Source organism: Siphateles boraxobius, unplaced genomic scaffold, assembly GCF_051911475.1.
Source record: "Siphateles boraxobius isolate OS27281-9 unplaced genomic scaffold, OSU_SipBor_1 68, whole genome shotgun sequence".
NCBI lineage: Eukaryota > Metazoa > Chordata > Actinopteri > Cypriniformes > Leuciscidae > Siphateles > Siphateles boraxobius.
Window position 1 is genome coordinate 10,989,940 of NW_027509195.1, and position 13,234 is coordinate 11,003,173.

General features: G+C 40.1%; 1 protein-coding gene across 2 annotated transcripts in view; it reads left to right on the top strand.

Moving 5' to 3' along the window:
* LOC143722932 (synapse differentiation-inducing gene protein 1-like) overlaps window positions 1–13,234 on the top strand; it is a 98,799-nt gene that overhangs the window by 10,849 nt on the left and 74,716 nt on the right. The window lies entirely within an intron of this gene.

The following is a 13,234-nucleotide window of genomic DNA, read 5'->3' on the forward strand; positions in this document are numbered from 1 at the left end:
GAGTGCCAGGAACGAGGCGCAGCATGATCTTGGTTTTCCCACACCGCCGTTCCCCAAAGTGCAGCCTTTCCAGACCATAAGGTTAGTACAAATGCCACCTTAGATTGTTCTTGGGCGAACGTCTGCGGCTGTAACGAAAAGTGCATAGAGCATCTGGTTAAAAATGCTCTGCAGTACTCAGGCTCACCTGCATATCCCTCAGGTGTGGGTGAGCGTGACTCAAGAAGATTCCATCCTTCTGGAGGTGTGGGTTGAACGGGCGCGGTGGGAGCTCTGAGAAGTTGTAGTTGTTGGGTGAGCTCGGACACCTGCGCCAAAAGTGCTTGAACCGCTCGACCCATGTTCGTGATGCTCTCCTCTTGTTGGTCCATCCTTGCGATACTGTTGGCGGCGAAGTTGTCCCAGCCTGATGGGCTTGCTGCATCCGTTGGGGTCAGATCATTCTGTGACATCTCAGAACGACACCGGATACAATTGCAAATAACGCTTTATTTCGGATAAAGATAGCAGACAGGTCAGATCAGACACACTGGGGTCGAGACGGCACAACACACAAGGAACAGTGGCGCAGGGACCCAGGTGAGCAGGTGGTGCTAGTGCTGGTGATAATCCTCTGTGAAGGTGCTCGGTGATCCCGTGGTGAGTATCCGTGACAGCGTGTGGAAGTCCCGTGAAGGCAATCCAAAGACATGTAACGATACACAATCCAACCGGGGACGACAGCACGACGAACAGGTAATCCACTCAGCGATGACACGAGGAACAGGAACACACCGGAGACGAACAATGATCTGACAACATGAGACACCAGTTACTGAACATATAAAGCCACATACAAAGTGAAACCACCTGACGCTGCTGATCAGAAGTGATCAGTGACCACGCCCACACTAAACACACACACACAGCACACAAGACGAGAGAGAGAAAGTAAATTGATCAAACGTGACAACTGCTTAATACAGCGTCTGATTGCAAGAATAAGGTCAACATAAGCCTATACTATGTAAATACAAATGTAATGGGCTCTACGATTTTTTTAATCAGTTTTATTTTAAAGGTGCAAAACGCAAGTCTCTGAGTTTTTGCAGAACTACGCCCCCTCTGACGACAAGCAAAACTGCAACCAGAGTTGTGCACGCTCATGGACCACACGCACACGCACGAGCACGAGCTGTTCATAACTAAAGGAGCATCTGCCGCACAGATCTTTGGTGTACAGCCAAAATGTCTTCAGTGGTAATAAAGTTATAAATCTGCAAGTCATTTCAAATATATGGAAGGAAAGACATTTGAGTAAATTACTCTTATGTGTGAGGGGAAAAACGGGGGTAGTAGAAAACTTTGTTTATGTTTTTACTGTATCCACCTATGATTGTATTGTTATAAAAACACATTCATGAACAATATAATTGATTACTTCGCAAAAGCTCAAAATAATAATCATACCGTACACGGTTGGTCAACAACGTTCACTCAAATGTCTCAAGGTAATAAATAATCAAATGTCACCATGACGTTTTCATAAAAGCCAAACAGGCTAATCCGCCGAAGACTTGCGGGGTTCAGCCTGTTATTGATCTGCTAAGTAGAATAGTCCAATAACAATACATCCTTTATCTGTTATAATTTACTCCAAATTTCTGTCTAATTATCGGTCATATTTTTCAGCATGTTATATCACACTCAAGAATCTTGAACTGTTTTGCTAATCACTAAACTACATGTAGCGCTGATTTATTTAGTAGATATTTTGACAGGGACAATACACACTGACAAACATTAATGTGAAATGTGTCAATACTTTATTTAGTAAATAGTTAGTCTGCTAAACAGTATGAGTAAAGTAAAAATATTTACCCCTTTACCATTGTATTTCCCTTCCTGCAATGTTCAGAATAAAACATGTATTTTATCACAATACCAAAATATTTTACGTTTTCCTCGTTTTGATAGAATACGAGCTCCCACATACCTCATATATGCTACATACAAAATGTACCACATTCACGGGAACAATTTACTATTTTTACCGAAAAATACAATATAGACAATGCAACGGCGTTCTTCCTTGTTGGTCAATAACATGAACACCATAGCATGTTAGCAATGGACACAAGGCTAACGTTACCGGTAGGCCATACACAAAAACATAGTTAGCATCTTTTATTGGATATGTTTTATGTTTCATGTTGTACTACTCTTCCGAACACAATTCCTAGTTTATGAAACTGTTCACTAACAATGGTAGTAAAACCAATTCTGATTGTACATGTATCTAGCTTACGGTAAAGCATTACACATTTTACGCATCGTCATTTGTTGTCATACATAGATTGGCCGTATCAAACATTAGAGACTGGGCTATATCTTACCGTTTTATCAAGAAAAAAAGCCAAATGAGGATCCCGTTTGAGACCAAGAGCAGACCGGAGATCTCTCCATTTGTTGAATGCTTCCCGAGGTTGACTCTCGTCTTACTCCGACGCCTGTCTGACTCCAATTTGGACCTTTTGGTGGCAATAGACAAAATTTTCTTTTCTTTACTTTACGTGGAGTTTGCGTTGGGGTTTGGAATGGACTACAAGCCGGTCTCTTTGAATCCATCTTCTGCCTTTGACGCACGAGTTGTCTTCGCTGATGCGGAGAATGGCGGCGCCGGCGAATACACAAACCGGCGAGACATAGCCTGGTGAGCGTGAACACGCATGACGTCACGCCCAGTCTCAAATTCGAACCTGAATCCCTCTTATTTATTTTACTGTACAGGATTATAGAGGCAATTGCAGTGATCAGAGAAGGGCTCATTCAGCCCATCAGGCAATTGTTTATGCATGTATGGGTTTGAAAACCTGTATTTTTAACATGAATTGTTGCGCAGTGCACCTTTAATAAAAATGACACAATATCTATCTATCACGACTACATGGAAAAAATAGATTTTACTGTTATAAAAATGCTGATTTGTGAGCATTAGTGGAACTGAAGGTGTTCGATGATCACATGTCATCAGAGCTTGTGCAGCACCTCTGGAGAAGCTGCGCTGGCTGAGTCCTCTGGCTGCTCTCAATCACTCTTGTAGTACTTTGATTCCATATGGCATATTCATCTTGGTTTCCTTAAAGCTGCAGTCCGTAGTTTTTCCTCTTTGTCGCCATTTCTGTTCGAAATCTTCAATTGCAGTTATTAGCAGAATTATCAACTTTACGTGGGTTGTGCCTCGGCACGGCACACCGCGGATAAATCAAGTGTTTTGAAGAGAATGTGCGGCGGTCAGTCAACGCGCCGGTGTGGATACTCATACCGGTTGCAGTCTCTTTTTTCTGTAGCCACTCCGAACGCCGTAGTCATTTGCATTTTACAACGATTGAATCTCCAGTTGTCACTGGTGATGTCGTTTGAACCTTTCTGGATCCACCATAAAATTGATTAGTTTATTTATCAAGTGCTGTGAGAAAAGGCTATAAATTTCCACTTCCAACATCCTCACACGCAATATAGCCTACTAGCTGAGACACCTTCTTTATGTGTACAGATGTGCTCGAATTTCCGACGGAAATCCACCAGTACCACTGAAATTAAAAACATTATTACAAGCTCACCGTTTTGAATCGAGCTAAGGCAAGCAGATAGATTTGAACAGTAGTTACTTGCTCAAAAATATATTTGGGATAATTTTTAACCCAAAAAGGTTACAGACTGCAGCTTTAAATGAACATGCAAGAATAGAAAATGCCAAACAAGTTAATCTGCTTGTAGTAGCCTAACTTTTAAAAACAGATTTAAAGATAGCAAAAACTATTGCAAAACTGCAAATATAGCCTAATGCACACACATCACTGATGTTTCGCCCCTCTGACGACAAGCAAAACTGCAAATGCGCCGGTGTGGATCCACACTACTACGCCGTAGTCATTTGCCTGGTGAGCGTGTTCACGCTCACCAGGCTATGTCTCGCCGGTTTGTGTATTCGCCGGCGCCGCCATTCTCCGCATCAGCGAAGACAACTCATGCGTCAAAGGCAGAAGATGGATTCAAAGAGACCGGCTTGTAGATAGATTTGAACAGTAGTTACTTGCTCAAAAATATATTTGGGATAATTTTTAACCCAAAAAGGTTACAGACTGCAGCTTTAAATGAACATGCAAGAATAGAAAATGCCAAACAAGTTAATCTGCTTGTAGTAGCCTAACTTTTAAAAACAGATTTAAAGATAGCAAAAACTATTGCAAAACTGCAAATATAGCCTAATGCACACACATCACTGATGTTTAAAAACTCTATGTTTTGTCTAAAACAACAGATATGTTTTGTGAATTTTTTTTTTACAGCTACTATAAATCAAATATATAATAATATGTTATTTCTTATTTTCTTCTTAGTTTAGAGTTGCATTTTGTGTTTTCTTATTGTGTTTATATTCTGACCTGTGAAGACCTTTGATTTGATTTTATCCATGTCATTTAAGAAAGGATTTATACCAATATTTGTAATATTATTGTAATTTAATTTTACAGACTCGGGATGCTAACACGTTTGGACACCATCCGATCGCAAGCAGAAACTCCAGAATGGCTCGCATCCTTAACCATGTCAGTGTTGGTATTGGCCTTCTCTGCTGGTTGATCACTGTCATCTATGTCATTGTTGCTATCAAGGCAATTACAGACATTAGCAATAACTATGACAATAACTATAGACCATATTATAGACCATAAGTAAGAAATATCATGATAGAACACCAGAAAGCTATAGATGGTGAGGGAACATTAAACACATTTTTTGAATACACAGGCATTTGGTGATCTGCTTTTAAATGTAAGTGTTGCTCAAGTTATTGGTGTGAGAGCTGTAAGACTCCAAATGTGTAAGGAGTTCAATCTTTAGGGCCAGTGAGGAATGATTTGTATATTTCATGCAACTCATCTGCCTTATTATTTACATAATGCTTTTTTTTTTGTATTTTTAAAATAATGGAAGCTTTGATTGTACATGTATCATCAATTAAAACATTTATTTTTCTTCTTATCTTTATGTTATATCATAAAACTTTGGTAATCAATAAGAAATGTATTTAACATTATGAGACTGATGTTTTATTTTATCAAACTTTTAAAAAGTATCTGAAAGCACAAAGACAATTGTCTCTTTTCCATACTTACATTTTCTAATGTTTGGCCCCCCATGGAAACACGTGTTCAAATCCCGCTCGGAGTGGGGTGAGTAGAATCGGAGGGGTTACATTTGGTGCCGTGACTCAGATGGGACGGAGGTTTAGGTTAAGTGTAAAGGAGGCCAGCTAGTTAGTGCTGTGCGAGTAAACCTCACTCCCCTGGCCACTGGTTGTGCATACTGGCATGCTAAAAGGGGTCTTGCACACTCAACGACCACCGACACCATCAGTTTTGTTGTGTGCACCTGCCTGCTAGCGAGCGACCAGCATCAAGCTTTTTAAAAAAAGAAGCAAAAGTATCACAGAATGGTCCCATGTGTCATGTGTTATATATTCCACGTGTTCTGGGGCTAAGCCTATACAATAGGATTTGGTAAAAAAAAAAAACACACAAAAGAAAAATTGAATGTATTATTATTTAAAGAGAATCCTGACCTTGGCCAGTGGTCTTCTGTGCACAGCTGCGCGACGTGCACATTCATCAGAGGTGTCAAGTCCAGGTTCAGAAAGTAAAATTCCTCCTCAGTATATTGTTCCAATCACCTGGATTTGCTAATTAGCACAGTTTTTCAGCCAGGAGATAGAACTAATTAGTGAAATCAGCTGGCTGAGTTAATAGGTGGAATAAACATATGGCAGGACTTTTACTTTCTGACCCCTGGAATTGACACCTCTGACATTCATGTGACTCTATTAGCACCGCAGTTCACTTCAAATCAAGTTTTCAATTAATAAAAATGTGACATGAAATACAACGGCTAGAATTTTTTTTTTATCAGTTTGATCACACATGTGCTGCAAATGCTCACAATGCAAACATATACAGAAACGCACTGCAAATACTCAAACAACCATTATTTAAATGTATGCATATGGGTGACAAGGCATTAATCGCTGTGTTATTCTAGGATCATTAAGATAATATTGTAGTTTTTATTTTATTTTTTTATTTTTTTTCAGTTCAGTACTTTTTTTTATCATTTTATTAGTTTGTTTTTAAATATGTCTAGGCCTATGTTGCTGTTATTATTTAGTTTTAGTAGGCTACATTAGGTTAAACTAAATTAAAATTATAAAATAAAACTTCAAAATTTGCTGCAGCTCCATCCATTATCCAAACAGCTTTATCCTTATTAGGGCCGTAGGAGGCTGGATTCTATCCCAGCATCTTAGACCACAGGCACAGAAAATTTAGCATCAATTTAGGAAACCGGAGCACCTGGAGAAAACCTATGCAGACACAGGAAGAACATGCAAACATGTTTAGCCTCCTGGCTAAACCGGGACTCAAACCAGAGACCTTCTTGCTGTGAGGGGACAGTGCTTAGCCACTGAGCCACTGCCTCCATTTACTCCATTTTCTCAATCAAAATAGGATCAGCAATAAGAATACAAGATTTTGTCGTTATTACACACTGTTGGTTATTCTTTTTGAACTGTAGGCTATCCCTTATTCTTTTAACAAACATCACCAATAGGCCTATTTGATTTTCTTGATGTTGCTCTGTTGCACTCTCGCTCTTATGTTGTTAGGATGACAAAAAAATTTAAATGTTACATTTTTAGGCTGGTCCGCTTCGAAGAATTCACAGTGTGAACTCCAGCGCGAGTCTTTAATGGTACAAGAGTTCAAGGTGAGGTATAGGTTAGCTAAACATAATAAATATCAACTGTTTTATGATAGAAATGTTAAACGACCGACAGCAATCCAGTGATCTACTCAACTTTTTTTTTTGTCAAATGTTGCCATTTTGATTTTTAAATGAATAAGCATATATATATATATAAATTATGTGATTCTGATTCATGTAATTCGTGTGAATGTGACAAGACAAGAAACATTAAAGATGACGTGGAGACCAGCTACCGGGAGTGGGTTGAGCAGTTTGAGGGGTGGTGTAGGGAAATTAGTCCTTACGGAAATTAATTTTGTGTCATACAGCAAACGTCAGATCAAAAACATCAATAGACCAACACCCAAACAACTGCTTTGCCAACACAAACATCCCCCTTGAGTGCTATACAAATTGTGCTAAGGTGCAACTCCCCGACCCCCCCAGATTCAACTCTGTTTTATTATCTCATCTCATCGCTTGTTAAGAAATCCAATACTAGTAGGCACAAATGACCTGCGGGCCCGGTTGGTTCGGAGAGATGGCACCCTGTACCGTCTGCCTGATGGTAACAGCTCATACTCGCCAAATAGGGGATGTGATACATCTTTAGTAATTGCCTGCCCCATCTTCACCAATCGGGCCCGCAGGTCATTTGTGCCTTTGTTCGAATACCTCCAGTCGCCTGTAGTGTAGTGTACTGTAGTGTGTTTTGGATCACCTATTAGGGGCTCCCGGCTATACAAACCATAAGTAGGCCTACAAGGTGCGGAATTTCCCTTCACCTTTGGCCGTTAGGGCTCATTCTACTAGAGGCATGGCGTCCTCTAGGGCCCTCCTTTCGGGAGTTCCCATCAAGGAGATCTGTGAGGCAGCCGGTTGGGCTACCCCACACACTTTTGTTAGGTTCTATAGTCTGCACCTCCCTAGTACGCTTGGCGCACACGTGCTCTCGTCCTAGCTGAGTGCCTGAATCAGTTTCACTCCAGGGCAGGCCTGTTTTCGGTGCGTGGCCTAATGGGCATTCGTTCCCCAAAGTGTCGATTCTCGACGCAGTGTTGAGTTCCCTCGAAAGGGAACGTCTCGGGTTATGACTATAACCCTTGTTCCCTGAGAAGGGAACGAGACACTGCGTCGTCCTGCCATGCCCCTCGAGGCCTTAGAGCGTCTTGCTTCATCGCGGAGCTGATGTGTGTGTGTGTCAGCGTCACTTTTATGCATCCGGTTATGCCGTCACATGTTACGTCACGACGCAACACCAATCAGGATTGGTTTAGTTTCATTCTTAATTCAGAGGCGCACGCTAAGGGAGCGTCCCCAAAGTGTCGATTCTCGACGCAATGTCTCGTTCCCTTCTCAGGGAACAAGGGTTATAGTCATAACCCCGAGACGATTTTCTCGGGCATCTCCAACGGCACAATACACACTGAAAGGCACATCAAATGCAGGGATTTAAGACATGCATCATACTATGTACTAACTGGGAAGTATTCTGTAATCATTTAAAAAAAAAAATTTAAAACAATAATAATGATAAAAAAATCTATGATTTGAAAAGCTTTAAAGATAAAGGTCAGGGCTGCAAAATATATAATTGCACTTTTTCTGACAGATAAAGTGATTACCATTTCCAATATGATTTTTGAATGTGACTGATTTGATTTAGTTCAATATTCCAAATGTCTCTTTAATTTTTGCCACCCCTGATAGGCAAGCAAAGCCAGTGTACAAGAAGACTAACAACCACTGAAGTTCACGAATTTTTGTACCCTTCACACACTACGCACACCCACCAACCAGAAGTGGCACAGTCAAGGCGTGAATATAAAAGAAAATGTCAAAAATGTATCTATGCATGATTATTTGCATATTTTACCATTAGGCAGTTCCGTTGGATCATTTTGCGGTTATGATTGCAATAATTGTGCAGCCCTAAATGGGACACTCAAAAAAGGAAAAGAAATACAGCTTACCACACTGGGAAAGAGCCCTCTCCACGACACAGGTGGTTGGAGGCAATGGCTGAAAGAATCCAGCTATTGTTGCATCCCTGTTGTGGAACACGTGGTTTCGGTGCATACTGACATCACAATCAGCACAGAAGAATGATTGTGGTCGGCAGGCACGACAACGGACAACAGCTGGACTGCTGCCACATTGTTGGCAGATCTGAGTTGTCGCATTTTGTTGTGCCACCATGGTATTCACCAGACAGGGTCTCTCTTTCTCCCACCTCTCTGAGAGGAGACTTTTTCGAGTAGACCAGTCTGAGGAAGCTTGTGGTGGTGCTGGTGCAGTTTCCTGATCATCCAAGTCATCTCCCTGTGAGTGGTTTAGCTCTTCAAGGAAAGTCTCTGTTAAAATAGTACATCATATTTAAAAACTATTTTCTACACTATCAAAGTGTGCAACATGGATGTTGTCGGTTATTCTGTCGCAAAAACATGAAATTTGCATTCTAATTATTAGAATCTATAAACATAATGAACTAATAGAGACAAAATAAAGAAAATACCAACAGTGTCAGGAGGACAGTAGTTGGTTATCTCAACGCTGCTGTCCAAAATCCTAGTATGAGCACCAGTCTTACGACTGTAGCTGTGAGTAGCTGTAGCAGAAAATAAAACCAGAATCAACCTTTACAGCATTACAACTCCATAGATTTTGACAAGCTCATTTTATTCCACAAAATTACACAAACTTTTATTGGCCCAATTTCGTTGTCTATAGCACTTTGGATGAGTATGTAATAAAAACCTCATATCTCATACCAGACACATGACTGATTCCTGTATTCAATCCCAAGTGGTAAAACAATCTATATCTCCGTTTTAGATATATGTGGAAAATCACAGGAGTTCTCCTTTAAGTAACATGACTGAAAAAAGAAAACTGACCCCTTTGGTTTCGGAATGATCTTGGTCTGTCATAGACAACATTTCCATCACTGTCTCTCTTCAGCCACCTGACAGGTTGATGGCTGGTGGATGGTGCTGCCTCCTGTTTTCCCTGCATCTTATTGATGAAAGCTTCCAAGGTCTGGAGTTCATCATTTAATTTAGAAGGATCAACAAGCTCATCAAGCTCCATAAGAACCTGTTCGACATTGGAATTGTCACTCATGATGAACAAGGACAAACAAGACAAAACCCTGACAAAACAACACTAAAGGGATAGGGGGTGGGTGGGGGAAGAGCAAAAGAGCAAGAACAACAGAACCAGAGAGACTGAAAACAATTAACTAGACAAACGTGGCTCTTAAAAGTGCCTTTGTTTTTGCGTTGTAACAAAGCTGAAGTTTTAAAGTAAATGATGAAGGGACTAGGGGACCTGTTGAGAGAAGGGAAAGAACATAAATTCAGATTTGAAGATCATGCTACATACTACTACATAAATACTAAATAACTGAAAGGTTTAAGAACTTGAGAAAATGTTGGTCTAGTTTGCCCATGCTTTGGGATGTGGTGGGGAGGTCTGTGGGTGCTTATAGTAAATATTATGCCAGAATACTGTAGCGCTGGGTGTTGCCTGCAAACTCACAATACAATATATAGGTATGGACTGATCTTGACACTCATGGCTGATATTGATACCAACCATTCAAAATGCCAGTTTGGCTGATAACCAGTGCCATTTTTTTATCTGTTTAATGTTATTAATTATACTTTTGTATTAACAAGGAAACACATTTCTTTAACTGGATTATTACCTTTTCCCTGTGATTATTTTAATCAGAAACTTCCCTCAGCAGTCATAGTAGTTTAGAACACTAGCTTTTAATTAATACCGATTTAATTTGTTAATGTGCTTTTTTATTTTCATGTCCATGCTTTCATTAGCACAGTTATAAGTTACACTGACTAGCATGTGTATAAATGGGCACAGAACCAGGGGCAAAGAGCAATGACACACAACCACAAGAAGAATCCCAACGCATTAACGTTACAGCTAACACTTACGGTATGTCTCATTAACGTTATGCCTACCTATCACATTGTGACACACTTCATTTGCGGTAGCTAACTAGTGGCAAATGGCCTCTATTAGCTGGTCTTCTGTGGAGCAAACTGCACATTATTTGGTGCAACAACCTTTCATAATATGTCTGTAATTTAGTCTCTGTCCAATGAAAGTGATACAGGGCACTTCAAACTGTGCAAACAAACACAACGACAAGTTATTGACATAATTCGGTCATCTTTTATATGTAAACGTGTTAAATTCAGGTTATCGTGCTACTTACGTTTGGAGTTGAGAAGCGCAATGGCCCTTGGGATCGTTGCATAGTCGCATAAAGTGACGTCATCACCATTGATGGACAGTTGATTTCCTTTCGTTTATTTCCGACGATGAGGGATTAACATGAATGTCTATCTGACGGACCCCCGCGTCGAAAAACAACGTCAAGGGTACACTTCTTTCGTTGAAACTTGATGCCAGGGTACCTTGGCCATTCGTCAGACATTTGACGAGTAGGGAGTGAGACTGTGTTGACTGGACATGGTGTTGGGATTGTTTAATAAAGTCTGGGATATTGGCCAACTTCCTTTAGCTTGGAAACAAGTAATAATAGTGCCAATTCCAAAACCAGAAAAAGATCAGTCAGACCCTTCTAGTTACAGACCTATTGCATTAACTTCACATTTATGGAAAATTATGGAACAAATGGTCACCGAGCGTTTAACATATTTCCTAGAGAGTAAAGCTCTTCTGTACCCATACCAAAGTGGATTCCGTATGGGTCGGAATACAATGGAGTATTGTGCTTAGAATCAGACATCAAGAAAGCACAGACCAACAAAGAAATATTGATAGCTGTATTTTTTGACATAGAAAAAGCATATGATATGCTCTGGAAAGAAGGGTTACATATAAAGTTGAAGTCATTGGGTATTGGTGGTAGAACGTATAATATTAACTTTTTATTTGACAGGGAAATACAAGTAAGAGTAGATGCAGAATACTCCAGTGTATATAAGGTGGAGAATGGGACTCCGCAAGTTAGTGTGTGTAGCCCGCTGTTATTCAACATAATGATAAATGACATCTTCTCTCAGGTTGAACAAAGCGTAGGGAAATCTTTGTCCGCAGATGATGTGGCTCTGTGGGTAAGAGGCCGCAATGTTTTGTATGTCAGTAAGAAAATGCAAGCTGCAATAGTTGCTGTGGAAAAATGGGCAAATAAATGGGGATTCAAATTATCTGTAGCAAAAACACAAGTGATTTGTTTCTCAAGGCGGCATAAAGTCACGCCTATTTCCATGAAGTTATATGAACAACAACTTGAGCTAGTTAAAACAGTTAGATTTCTTGGGGTTTGGTTTGATGAGAAGCTCACATGGAATACTCATTTAGACAAAGTTAAGAACAAATGTAAAAAGGTCATCAATATACTTCCTTGTCTGGCAGGACAAGAGTGGGGAGCAAGCAGAGCAGCTCTACAAAATACTGGGCACTCATGAGATCCGTTTTTGACTATGGATGTGTAGCATACATGTCAGCAGCAGAATCAAACCTTAAGAAGTTGGATGTATTACAAGCTCAGGCCATGAGAATTTGCAGTGGATCATTCAGAACATCTCTGGTATCAGCAATCCAGGTGGAAATGGGAGGAATGCCGTTAAGAATCAGGCGATTAGAGTTAATGCTGGCATAATGGGTTAATCTCCAGGGGCAATGTGATTTTCATCCTGCCAAGAGTCTTTTGATAGATTGCTGGGAACACAATGAGACAAATGTCACAAGTTTTGGGTGGATTGGTGATGCAAAGGCAGAAGTATAAATACAGAAGTTTAAATATACATATTAATAATAGGTACAGAAGTATAAATATACATATCAATAATAGGTATTATTAATATCTGAATATTAACTCAACCATATTAATGGTTGAGATGGCGTTCAAATCATAGTTGAAATTACTTTGTAATTTTCTTGTATTTTACCTTGTCTTTAGTTTTTTGTTATTTTCTATTTTTGCATTAGCTAATGGACTTATAATGTATGAGAGGCAAACTTTAATTAATATTGGAGGAGACCTTATCACTCAAGCTCTCGTTTTCATCCCGACCTTGACTGGCCCTTGGAAATCACTCTGAGCCAGGTAAACAATGGAATTACTCTCCTGAGACAATGATGGCAATGATAAAAAAGAGCCAGTGTGAGAAATCGAGTATGAACACGGCACATTCTACATCAATGCCTAAAATATTTTTAGTGAATGTCCAGTCATTTTTCAGAGCCTGAATTTAGAGCCTGAATAAAGTTCCAGCGAGTCATCATGGCTTTTTTGTCTTACCGAAACATGGCTCATGACAGCCATTCCAGATCATGCTGTGCAGCTGCCAGGATTCTCCATTCCCCAAATGGACAGGAAAAAAACTAAATGAAGAACTCGGGGGAAACTCTGGGAGTGTATATCTCCGTTTATGAGAAATGGTGCGGCACA